This window comes from Rhea pennata, chromosome 1 (assembly GCF_028389875.1).
Source record: "Rhea pennata isolate bPtePen1 chromosome 1, bPtePen1.pri, whole genome shotgun sequence".
Lineage (NCBI taxonomy): Eukaryota > Metazoa > Chordata > Aves > Rheiformes > Rheidae > Rhea > Rhea pennata.
The window spans coordinates 189267864-189280074 of NC_084663.1; the positions used below are offsets into that span (position 1 = coordinate 189267864).

Consider the following 12211-nt stretch of genomic DNA (forward strand, 5'->3'; position numbering starts at 1 on the left):
TCAGGCAGGTGGGGAGCATCTCTGCAGGGTGGTCCGTGCTCGGCGGGGAAGGCAAGCTAAGGCGAGGGCAGCGAGGCAGAGCTGCAGCCCCACAGTCAGCTCAGTCACAGTTACTGCAGGGGACCCAGTGTCCCCTAGCACCTGCCGTGTCCACACGTGAGCACAGTGTCCAAGACCAAACAGGTTGTAAAAAAAAGGACTTAGATTTCTTGTGGTGTCTTCTCAGCATCTCTGTCTCTACACGTTGTGTCTTTTTTTCTCTACAGTTTTCAAGCTCGTGCTTGTAAGTTCTGTCTGAATTTTAAGGAAAGGTAAAATAAAGTGGGGAAACGATCTCTAGCCTCGTTTCCTCTGGTCTGGCGAGGACGGCAGAGCGCAGAGCTGCGGTCCGAGTCCGGTGCGCAGCGCGCACGCCTCCGAGGACAGACCCAAGCTGTTTGCGCCGAGCGCTGCCGGTCTTTTTGCCGGCTGCAAAGGTGTCTCGGCAAAGTTTCTTTGGAGCCGACGGCGGTATGTTTCTATTTAACGGGGTGCCCAGCGGTACACCTGGGAGAGAAAGCCTCACTCCATCGCTAGACGGCTGTTCGCTCCCCGCGGGGCCGATATTCCGGCGGACGCTCCGCAGCGGAGGCGCCGCGAAGAGGCAGAGCGGGCGGAGGCGAAAGGTGCCGCCGGGCGGCGGGGAAGGCGCCCGCAGGGCGCGGAGCCCTGCGCGGAGGCGCCCGCGGTGCGCGGCGCGGCCGCAGGGGGGCGCTGCTGGGCGGCGCAGGCGGCGTCCTGCGCGGGAGCGGCGCGGCCGCGCAGCGGCGGGGCGGCGAGGGCAGCGCGCGCTGCTGCGGAGACGGCGCGGCCGCGCAGCCCCGAGCACCGGCGGCGAGACGCGGCTCCTCCGAGGCGGACATTCCCGCTGGCCCGAGGGGGAGAGGGTCGCCTGGGAGGGAGCCCCCGGGTTTAGCCCTTTTGCACTCTTTCTTTTTCCCTTTTTTTATTTTTTATTTTTTTATTATTATTATTTCCCTCATGCCCTGCAGCCTGTGCTCCAGCGGGAAACATCGCATCGGAAGGAACTGTTACTTTTTACAGCCAGCATGAGATTCCCCGATGGAATAAGGAGATGCCACACTAAGCAGCCCGGGGAGAATTTGCCTCTCATCTGTTGCACCGGGGCAAGGTGGCCGGCGCGGCTCCCGCGGCTGGAGGCGATGGAGACCCTCTGACTCCTGGGGGGGGTGTGTGTGTGTGTGTGTGTGTGTCCGACAGCGTGTCCGCGTCTGTGGCAAAGATGAAGAAAATAAAGTAAAAAAGGGGAAAAGTGGCTGAGATAGACGACCGCCAGTGAAATAAAGCAAACATCTTTTAAAGGGATTTATTTTACAAGAGGAATTGAAAGGGGTACTTCCAAGGGAAAATGTGACCTGTTACTAGCGTTGAAGGAAGATGCCGGCTGTCAACGCATGCACCTAAACCAAGTAAGTTCTCATCAACTCTGATATATTTTCCTTCCGACTCCTTGGTTCCCTTCCCGTCCCTCTGCAAAGAAGTCCCTAGGACGGTATGAGCTAACTTTTGCGCCGCCACAAGCATGGAGCGACTAAGACGCTGGGTACCTTCTTGGTTATAGCTCAGGGGAACGCTAACACCCCGTCCTTTCCCTTCGGCGTGATAAACGCGTGTTGTTGTTGCTGCTGCCGCCGCTTTTCCCTCGTGGGAAGCAACATCCCTCGGTGACGGCGGGTGAAGCGTGACACCTGCAGGGCAGCGCAGCGCCGGGGCCGCGGGCCGGGGGGAGCGCTGCGCGGGCGGCCCCGCTCCGCCGGCGGCCGGGAGACTTCCCGCGTCGAGATTTGCCCCCGGGGCAAAGGGAGATTTGCCCCGGGCGATGGTGGGGGGCCGCCCTGTGACGCTCGGATCCTGCGTGGGAACCTTGGCGCTGCCGAGGTCCCCGGAGGGAGGAGGAATGCCAGGTCGCTGTGAGAAAAGCGTGATGAAAAGAGCTGTAAAATGACTCCTAGGGGCAATCAGACTGGCTGGCGGGATTTCACCTGTGCACAGGATTTGCATTTGCAAGATCCGGAGTGTTTTGGTGATGGGACGGTTGCCACAATCTTGTTAAAAGAAGCAGTTGATGTTCAGGAACCTTAAACGCTGACAGAAAATTATACATTGCAAAAAGACAGAATTGTAATAAAATTTCCTGCAATTGGCAAGACCTACAGTTTTGTTAACTTAATATTCCCCCCTCCCCTTTTTAAAAAAAACAAGGAAATGTAATTTACATACTTTTGTTTTACTGGAATCAAATGAGTGATTCCCTGTTAGCATGGCAACCAAAATCTATAGTTTTCTAAGCATGCCTCATAAATGAGATGATACTTTCAATACTAAAACACCTTTCAGGTGGAAGTAAATAAAATCATGTTTCCATTCTATGCCTTCCTTCCAGAGAATGAATATGCCTCAAAAATGAATGAAAAGATGATAAAACAGAGATTATACAACATTTTCAGAGAAAGTAATACAGAATGGGAAATAGTTTATTGTAAGTCTACACACTAAACTAAGTGACTGCAGAGCACATTTAAATCCGGACTACTTCAAATGCAGTCTATGCTGCAGTGGTATAGGGTATTTCAGTTTTCATATGAATTTCTCCAAAGCCCAGACCTGGATGGACTAACAAAGTTATCTGTCCAAAATATCCAGATTTTCCATAACTTAACTTAATTCAAATTAGGAAAACTTTTATTTACAGATAGAGAAGCCAAACACCAGGGTAGGACTGCTTTAGAACTGTCTTAGAATGGCAGTCTTTGAATTTACAGAAGATCTCACTTTACACCTCTTCTTCAGGCAAGGCTCAGGATTAGACTTTCTCCTTTCAATACAAAAACAGCCAAAACTTTCACAGCACAGTTTGTTTTTCCTTTCCTTCTGCACTGGAAAAACTTATTTCTGCTTGCAGAAGGATTAGGTTCCTTACTATAGTTTTTTGTGTTTTTCTTCTGCTGTTCAGACTTCAGAACAGATGAAACTGCCTTTGGAAAAAAGCAAAACATAAATATGTCTGTCTTTTAAATTTAACTTCAGTCACTTATTCTGACACTATATATAGTAGTCATTGCCTTAAAATAACTCCATAAAGAAATTCCATTTCTTCTTATCTCATCTTATTTTTAGCCAAATGCTGCTAGCTGAAATTGAAAGTCAGCTGAGGTCACTCCAAATCTGGTACAATTTTACTTATCTTCTTGAATATGCCTGCTGAAAATATTATGTCCTAAGCAATATGATTCCACTCTTGATGAAAGCGAATTTGCATTACTTCAGTATGAACAACCCAACAACTATTTATTGGAAGATGAGCATAGAGAAAGCTGTCAAGGAATTAGATTCTCACCTTTGGATACGTGTGTGTAGTGCCTCACTTAGATGACAAATAAAAATGAGCATGACCGTTCCTCCCAGCACCTGGGATCTGTCTCCATTCCAGGACACTCCGTAATCTGTCACCTTCTTTCTGGGACCTGAATCACTGGCACGAGGTGGCAAAACGAACAGGGAAAACCTTGTGAAGCATCTCTGTCTGCTCTGTTGAATTGGCTGTACTGGTAATCAGTCCTAAAAAGGACCAAATTCATTTTGAAAATGGTAACTAAGCCAGCATGAGTTGTAGACATGGATAAGCAACATATAGCAGGAAGAAAAATCTCTGTTATAATCTATTTCAAGAAAAAGCAGGCAAGAACAGAGGAAGCAGTGACTGCGTTGTTCTATTCAGAGTCAAACACTTAGTGACTTTATGAGTGTCAGATTTACCATTACCTTTTCTGTTCAGATATAAGTTGTATTGGTTTGTAGGCTGGCTACTTTTTCTAGCATAATTTTTTAAATTACTGAAAGCAGGTTGAAGGTAAAACTTTGTCTGTAAAACAGCTTGCTGTAACCATATTTTGTGTAAACAAACAATATTCCGGAAATGATCTGTTTTTGAAGCCCTGAGTCCACTGAGGCAGATAAAAGAAAAGAGACTTGCCCTTCCTCTGATTTTAAGTATAGTGTAGCTTTTGTATAATATCAGAATCAATGGTGCCAGAATCCTCATGTCCACTGCGGTTTGTTGCAGAACAAATTGTCCTGTTTAAACATATTTTATTTTTTAAGGTGTTATATAATGAAAACAGATACAGGATGAGCAAATTTTAAGCTTCTTTTTTTGTAATTCTGTGATTCTGTGATTCTGTAACAGATATGCTGGCAGAAATCATTCATAGGTACATTAGCTTTCTGTCAGACTGACATTTGAAACGGGTAAAATACGAACATCTGGAAATAAGAGGCAATTGCTTTGCATAGTGATGTTTAGAAGGTATTTAAAGGTTTTTAGTGTGCTGCACAGAAAGCAACAAATACACCTGCTATACTAAATCATTTTCATTTGTCACAGAGCTGGTCTTTTCAAACTTCTGTCTGGGTTTGAGTTCTGAATGTACTCTTTGACTTTTTACAGACATTTATTCCTAATTTAGGTAGCAACTGGTGTGAGACAAGAACTGCAAAGAACGTTGGATAAAACTTATCTTTTTTTCAGCTAAGCTATTTTCAGTGGATTGTGGGTGGAAGGGGAGAGAGGAAAAGCTCCTTAAATTTTGGTGAATTTTACAAATGTCTAAGAGTTTGATCCAGTTAAATTTCACCTTTAAAGTCTATAGCAGCTTCTGCAATTTCTTGGACATTGAACCAGTGCAGGATACACTCCCTAGAAAAGCTTCTCTTGTGCCTGTGAATGTCAGATGAATGATTTGAATATTATGATAATACTAAATCTGAAATGTTATGTAATGAGTAGAGGGGAACAATAGAAGGATTTTTTTTTTTTATTAGGATTTCCTAGGCCAGAGGAAAGGGATAATTAAGGGATAAGGAATGTTTAAGGGATAATTTGCACATACTGTGGAAAGCTGAGCCTGCAGTGTATGAGGATCAAGCAGCCGTTCCACAGAAAGACAAAGGCCCCATCCTACCGTGGCTGCTTGGGTGGTTGATGGGTGGCCAAGCCCTGTGGTAGTGCCCACTCTGCTCTCTTCGAATCCTGCTTCAGCACATACAGACCAAGAAAACCAATACTAAGGGCCCTGTGTGTTGGTCAGTCATGCAAAGTGCAGTTGAGTTGTCCATAGAAAAGTGCATTATGTCATTTTAGTAGACTTAAGGCATCTTACTATCTTAAGCCCTGATTGCTAACTGCAGCTATAGAAGGGCACCAATCTCTTACAGATCTTGTTTCATGTAGGCCAGCCTTCTGGGGCTACCTCTGGTACCCTGAACTGGTGGCTTGAATTGACATGAGATACGTATGTGTTGGCTACAGTGAGCCTGTAGTCTCTCCCCCCACCTTTGCCAAAGACAGGAAGGTGCAAGCAGAGAGTGAAGCATTCTCCCCATTTTTTAGAGTAGAACACACATCCTCTAGAAATGTCAATCTCTTTCTGCTAATTATGCAGCAAGACTTGGTCATCTGAGATGAGAGACCTAATGTAAGCTAGGTTAGCTGAATCCCAACTGTGCAGAACGGGCTTTGGTAGTACAGCATAAAGGTCAGTAGTAACATCAAGGACTAATGGTTGCTATAATCAGGCTAAAATGCAGATTAAAAAAAGAAAAATGCACATAAATAATGCACGTGCACTAAACCATTATGCCATCTTAAAAACAATCCATAAATAACATAATCTTCCAATTGACTGTTTGACATACACTTCTGGGAGGTTGCCAGCAGCCACCTCTACAATCTGGTTTCCTTACCCAGGATTCTTCAAAACACATAGTCTCATGCCAAGTGGCAATAAATACTTAAAACATTTGTCTCTTTCCAGCTCAGGTGTCCAGGCTTATGTCCATTACAGATAGGGAGCAGCTATCAGAAGCCCAACAGCTTCCTCTGTGCCATGGAGGTAGCAGGGATGCTTCTAACCTGGGCCATAAAGCATGAGAGGAGCAGCAGTTCAATACTACATCCAGCCACAATGTACTGTGGGAAGTTGGCCTGGCCTGACAGCTTTATCATTCATTATAGACACAAGCATTTGGCCAGTAAGGCCTTTTCTGACAGTAGTTTCTGTACTAGATGGACTGAGAATTGAAATTTCTGACTTTAGCCACCATTTAATCCAAGTGTTCACTCACATCACAGGATGTTAGGAAATCTTGAAAAACCAATGCAATTCCATTCTTCTTCATCAGATTAATCAACAGACTTTTGTCTGTCTCACCTCTGTGTTGCTCTAAATTAGGAGAAGGTGCATGCTAGAGGGTAGTCTTGTGAAGATGAAAACTGAAATATAGCATACAGATTGTCTTTAGCAGATTAGCAGTTTGGTATCAGATCTGAGTGTACTGGACTTGAAGAGAGAGTGCCAAATCATTATCATCTGTATTTAAGCATTAAATCTTTTCTAAAGAAAGAAATACTTTAAATTTAATTTCCCGTTGTTAATAAATATTTTATTTTGTGCATTGATTTGTTATTACCATTTTCATTTTAAAAATGGAACAGACCATCATGTTTTTTGAGTACAGGAACTGACAATAGGACTGTAGCAGAAGATACTTGGCTATATTGAGTCTCATTCAACATTCCTCTCAGTAAATATGCATAGAGCGATTTCTGTCAAAAACATTTTTACTGACAAATCTTGAAAAGATTTAAAAAGAGATTTTTGCGCCAAAGATCGGATTCGTTTTACCTAACCACCATAAATTTGATTGCCTATTCTAACCCAACCCTTCGTGTTCCCTGTCTAGTCACTACAGGGATACACGTACCCCTAGTGGGCAAATTAGTCCATCTAATTCATACACCTAACACAGAATGGGAAGAATCACTTCCTGCAGGTGTTTATTTTTGCCGATTGCTGTTGGACTAAATGCCTAAATTTCACACAACTAAAATTAGGTGAGATTAATCTTACCCGAACTATGTCAAAAGAAAATAAAACTGCATTCATCGGGAACAGAAAGCAGAAGTCTGTTTTCTTCTGAACTATTTCAAGGTCCTACTGACCTTCATGGTACCAGTGGTACCTATATTATAATCATAACTATATGAGAAGAATGTGCTAAATTAATTTAAATAGCCCATTGCCTGTTCTCAGATCTCTCTCTCTCTTTTTTTTTTTTTTTTTTTTAAGTCTGTAGTTGGACCGGGTAGCTGGAATATACCTTGTAATGGTGCTAAGGTAAATGGGAGAGTCGACTAGCCCCTTTGTAGACAAAGCACCCACTGACCTGGTGCCCAGGTCCTGCTGCCTGTCTGTGTAAGACTCTCTTCCTGCATGATGGAGCAAAAGCAAGCGAATGAATGGTCTCCACCTTGCCATTCCTACAATTTACCTTTGTCTACCAAATACATAATTACAAAGGAAATTGTCTTTCACAAATGATATCATTGCTTTAATCTCTGTTCATACAGAAATGTTTGTTATCAAAACACTTCAAAATAAATCCTCCTGCTAAGCTTCAGTGCTGACTGCTGCATACATCCTGCTTATCTTCCACTGGAAAAGAACTAAAATATCCCATTTGCATTTTACTTATTCTGACACTATTTTATTTTAAATTGGGAGAGATGTTTACCATTTGTTTTTGATGATAATCACTTAAAGTGATTAGAGCTGCAATCAGCTAACAAAAGTCAATCCCTTTAACTTGTTTATGCTGGCATAGTGAGTTTGTTTTTCAAATGTGATTTGTTTTATAGTACAGTTGCACCTGCAAAGTACTAGTGTCTGTTTTAAAAACATGCTTTTTTTCTTATGGTAACTTTAATTATCTAGTAGATACCATACAGAGGAATTCTTTGGCTATGCATAAGACCAAAACCAAGGTACTTGTAGAATAGTTTTTCTGATTTGCATTTGCATTAGCTAACTACAACATTGCCATTCAAAAGCCAATCAATAATTGCTAATCTTTGGATTCATTTAGATACTTTAATTAGATGTCTGAGTCAAAGTTAGTCTTTATAGTCAGTAGAAAGAACCTGGTAACTTTGTAGGTTGACTCATCCGGCCTATCTTAAATGAGGTTAATGCCCTCTGCAGGCTGTGCATTTTTTCCCATTTGCAGTAAAGGAAGACTTGGGTGTCAAACCAGCCTCTGATGACCATTTTTTGTCTTGTTAGGTCAGTGAAGATGAATATCACCTTTTATTTTTAAAATTTCCTTAATCAAAGTACTACATAGTGCCACAGAATGATTAATAAAGCTTCATAATGCTGATATGAAGAGTATGTTACACACATTGTTTTCAGTCGGATTAGGAAGCTATACCCAATGCCATTGAGGTCACATGTTGCAAATTAATAGCCTAGATAGGTATATGTACTAAGTCCTGTGCTCTAGCTACTCAATGATTTTTCCTGTAAAAGACATCAGGCTTAGTACAGAGTAAGTGCAAAATTATATTTTGGTCTACACGATTACATAAAAATGTTTTATTCATGGTTGTTTAACATAGCGATCTTAACTTTGAGCATATTTGTTTATGCACTCAAGCCAATTATACCAAATATTGAAATGATTTGAGATGATAAAGTGTGTTTATTGCTGCAGTATCTTAATGTATAACTAAACTTCCATATAACTGTTTTTTTTTTTTTGTTGTTGTTTTTTGTTTTTCTTGAGGATGTACTTCTTCCACAATGCTCAATACAAGAATGCTGACCAGGGGTTCAAATCTCCCCTCTTTCTCTGTTCAACTTTGTTCAGGCAAGAGAGGCAGGGGACGTTCAGTGAGCTGGGTGCATTTCAGCGGTCGGGCACTGGTCCAGCCCTAGAGCTCACACTGACTTACTGAACTGGCTGACAGCACACACACGCATTTGTGGGGAATGGTTAGGATGAGAGGATTTCTCACTCGGCCCCAGAGTGCTTCCTCTTCACCCACTTCTTCAAAACAACCATCATTTAGGAACTGACTTTGCTGGCTTTAGGCCAGTCAGGAACTTTCTTCCATCTGAAGAATTCCTTTGGGTTAACTGCAGATGGATCTGGCTTTTTAGATCTTTATAATTCAAAAAATAACCAGTAGAATTTGGACATATGCCTTCCGTCCATTCTGTCATTATATTGTGTTAAAGGAACCTTACTCTCTTAAGAGGCCATTTATTTCCTTGCTCAATCCTCCAGTGAAGCACCACGTTGTTTTACCAGTGTTGACTTACTGATGGGCCTTTGTGCTTTTGCCCCTTGTTAATGTCAGATTTCCCACCCACTTGCTCAGTATGTTAAGTCCAGAAATTGTGAGTTCTTGGCTGACTGTTCGAAAGGTAAGGAGGGCATGAATGAGACTCCAAGGAGGTGACAAATATATTCCATTTCAAAACAAATGGATTAAATAATAGCATTTTAATTTCAAGTAAGTCACATAAATGAAGTACAGCAAAGACCATGACTTTGGTAAGAAACACAAGCTCATTCAAATAGGTCAGTTGTACTTTGTCTGTGATGTCCCTATTGACATTTAGCTAATAGACATCTTTGATGGCTTCATTTCCTCTAGAAGCAGTTTGGTAGACAGTGAGCTGGGGTAAAATTAACACTTTCATTATTTTAATCATTCTATTGGTGTTCTCTTGCCTAACGACCCTTATTCTTGTTTTACACTTTCATCAAATCCTTTATTCATAAACAAATACTAAAATTAAAAGTTACTTAAAACAATCAACAGCCCATAGTGTCAAAGCATTATAATCAACATGATTTTGTAGAGAAAAATACTACCTATACTTTGTTATTAAAGCCTTGATTCAAGAAAGTATTTAAACTTAAGTAAGTTTTGGTGTTCTGCTGAAAGCAGTGCTTCATATGATGCTTCTTGATAGGACATTCACCTTACTCCTTTCCTAAGTATGAACATTTGCCTGATCCAGGCTTAAGGGCTATCATTGGGAAGTTCAGATGAAAATTTTGTATGTGATAACAAACTACACAAGTGCATATACAGAATCCAACATCACTTTAGGAATTTCATATGGGATGGAATTATGTTAAGAATTTTTTCCACCACGCATATTTGCATTCTTCTTTGGGTGTGATACTTTGATTAACAGAGATACGGCTCTACATTTGATTTTTTTTCCATTCCTTTATCATAGAAGACTAAAAAACTCCTTTTACTTTCTGCTTTTATTATACAGTTAGCTGTCATTTAACAAGCCCATTTTTTATAGCCAAAGATGCCAAATTCAAACACACTTTCAGCAGCTAATGGTTCTAAAATCTCACAGGCTCTCTGCTTTTTAATTTGTTTCACTATTTATTTATTTAATTTTGGTGTACAAATAAAGGCTTAGGGAAATGTGAAAATCACAGGTGAATTAAAAATGATGATGATGAATAGTCAAAGTCTTTTGAAATTCTAGTATCCTAATGTGAAATTTCATAAAATACAAAATGAAATAATTGTTTCTTCTTTTATCATATCCCATTCACACATGCATTCATTCAGGTGGAAGATATCCTTTTGTAGATTTGCCCCCTTTGATGCAGAAGAGTAATGCTTTGGTAGCTTCTTGTTTCTTTTCAATAATTTAACAGTTTATGAAAAACATACTGGGCTTCATTCCCCACTCCAATGCAATTACAAATTGTGGAAAATTCAGTTCAAAATCTTGTTTTTATTTACTATTTTAGAAAAATATGTAGGCCTAAGACCTTAGTTTGTTTATTTCCATTGCAACTGCGCATGGTTGCCACCTACCCCTGCCCTGTGTAATGTTGGGAGGGCTCTATACATCACTTTTCTGTTGCTGCTCATATACTTTATTATACTGAATCTTTAGATAGAGAGAAGCAATGAATTTTTCACTGTTTTAAGTGTATTGATACAGTTGACAAGGGCTACAATCCCACTGCATCTGCGAATAAGAATCCCTGTATCCTTTTGTTGCTGGGAAATGAATTGTAAGAATGAAAATGAAGCAGGCTATCATACCTAGAATTTTAAATCAAATCTCTTTTAAAAAAATTAAAACATTCAGGAACCATTCTGAACAGGTTTTGATAGCATTGGCACAAAACTGATCACTGATTCAAGACAAGCTCATCAGAGGAAAAAAAATCAGTCTTCAAAATCACTCTTTGGATGATTATTATCAGAAGTTTAGTGTTCTTCAATATGTTCTTATTCACATTTCCATTAAATCACATATATTTATTTAAATTTAAATGTTTTTCCTCATATTCAGGTGGAACTTCCTGTGTTTAAGTTTGTGCCCATTGCCTCGTGTCCTATCATTTGACACCACTGAAAAGAATCTGTCCCCATCGTATTGCCACCCTCCCTTCAGGTACTTGTACACATCGATAAGATCCCCCCTCAGTCTTCTCTTCCCCAGGTTAAACAGGCCCAGCTTGCACAGCCTTTCCTCACAGGGGAGATGCTCCAGCCCTCTGATCACATTCATCTAAATCTAACAATAACATCTTTAAGCATTTGATCCTCAAATGAACTGTACACGGCAGCTGTCAGGGAAAGCTTCTGAAAAGAGGCAAGATACCCTACTGCTATGCAGCTTCCTCCAGAAAACCTGCTTCTGACAGACACCCTAACATGCAGCACAGGAAAACAAAAGGCAGCTGCCCCTGCCTGTTTTTGCCTGGGCCTGTAATGTAGTTGCACAGAATGACTGTATAAGGGACAAAGGACAGAGGAGACAAAGACAGCTAATCCCTCTTACTCCGTATAACCATGTTTGAGTTGATCACATACTGATACTCAGCAATTATTTTTCAGATCTTGAGCTTATGTGCTTAGAAAGTAGTTTCAAAGTTTTGGAAACTATCACACAGAAAAGTTAGATGACCCTAATTCATTAATGTCTGGCATTAATAGATCAAGTTCCTTTGAGTACTAGCTAATAACTCATGCACTGGAATTGGTAACTTCCCAAATCAAAAAGGGGAAAATGCTAATACCAAGAAAAAAAGAATAAAACACACGGATTTGACCTGGGCTGCCAGGTTATAAACAGAGATGGTAGCCAAAAGGTATAGATAAAGTAGACCTGCTAGTTCAAGTGAAGTCAAAAGCAGCTTTTCCGAATAAGATATCTATCTTGCAGATCCATTTTACCTGAGGTCCATAATGTGGGCTGTTTTCTTCATTAGGTAGTTGGTGTTCACAGACATGTCTTTACAGAGTATTGTCCTC

At 41.0% G+C, this 12211-nt stretch overlaps 1 protein-coding gene across 1 annotated transcript in view; it reads left to right on the forward strand.

Moving 5' to 3' along the window:
- Positions 1 to 849: 849 nt before the first annotated feature.
- Positions 850 to 12211, forward strand: part of TRPC4 (transient receptor potential cation channel subfamily C member 4) — a 147883-nt gene continuing 136521 nt past the window's right edge. Inside the window, exon 1 of the mRNA XM_062576759.1 lies at positions 850 to 1469. The gene's annotated coding sequence lies outside the window, so the exon portion shown is untranslated. The remainder of the gene's footprint in view (positions 1470 to 12211) is intronic.